This window comes from Nestor notabilis, unplaced genomic scaffold (genome assembly GCF_000696875.1).
Source record: "Nestor notabilis isolate BGI_N333 unplaced genomic scaffold, ASM69687v1 scaffold5166, whole genome shotgun sequence".
Lineage (NCBI taxonomy): Eukaryota > Metazoa > Chordata > Aves > Psittaciformes > Psittacidae > Nestor > Nestor notabilis.
The window spans coordinates 48,238-49,339 of NW_009934121.1; positions in this window are offsets into that span (position 1 = coordinate 48,238).

A 1,102-nucleotide genomic window follows, 5' to 3' on the forward strand; every position below is an offset into this window, starting at 1 on the left:
CCCAGTTAAATGAACCTGGGAAATACCATCATAAAAAACCACCACAAAACACTCGAGCAGCTTGTAAATGCTGAGGGTTTTATTTCCACTTCACATGGTCTCCAACAGACTCCTAAACAAGACCAGTCACAATTGAGTATGCCCAGAGATCTCCATGGTTTTCCCCAAATGAAGGGAGTTGTCAGGAAACACTGTACATAGCCAGTTGAACTGCTAACAATAATTTAAAAACTCTTTTTGTATAGTCAATGCAAGAATACCAACAATAAAAGTACAGTACGGGTAAATTCACAACAATATTACAGTGAAACAGGTTGACTCACATTTATGTGATGGTACAGTAGCAGTATGTACATGCACTAAAGTGCGAGGACCCAGAGGCATGCAAGTCAAGTATTGTAGGTGTATTTTACAGCTAACTCCATAAGACTTTCTGAGGCATTCTTTTTTTTCCTTTTTTTACACTTTTTCTTGTGTTTACCTGTATTCCCCTCCATCTCAATCAATACCAGTCTAGTGAACGAGCTTAATGGCTTTCTTCACTACTTAAAAGGTATCACTTCAGAGAGTTGAAGAACCTTACTTTTAAAAACCAATAACACTGACATTAAAATAGAATAAAATTAACTTAAGACCCTAGTTTTACATGAAAAAATAATAATAATTAAAAAAAACCCCAAACCCAAAGAATCCCAAACCAAAACTGAAAACGTAACAGTGCAAATATAACCAAAAGGCAGTCAGTATTTGGAGAGAGCGCGAGCACGTATTCAAATTCCCTTAAAACTTAATTTACATTTTGTTTTAAATCTTATTTTAAACCATTTTTAACCCCCCCTTTTTTTTTCTTTTTTTTTGTTAATATTCTGTATGTAGAAAAGATGGAGACAAAAATAGTTTTCTCAGCTATGAAAAAAATTAAGTTATTACAGGCACATTAACTGTTTCATTCTAGAAACACCTCTGTTTCCCAGGTCGGACATTCAGCAGCTGCGTCTGAGAACATTCTTTGACCTCTCCAAGCGGACCTCTCTCCTTGGCGGCAGAGACGGCTGGCGGGCGACCTGGCGGAGGCGAGTCGCAGCCCCCCTGTTCCCGTATG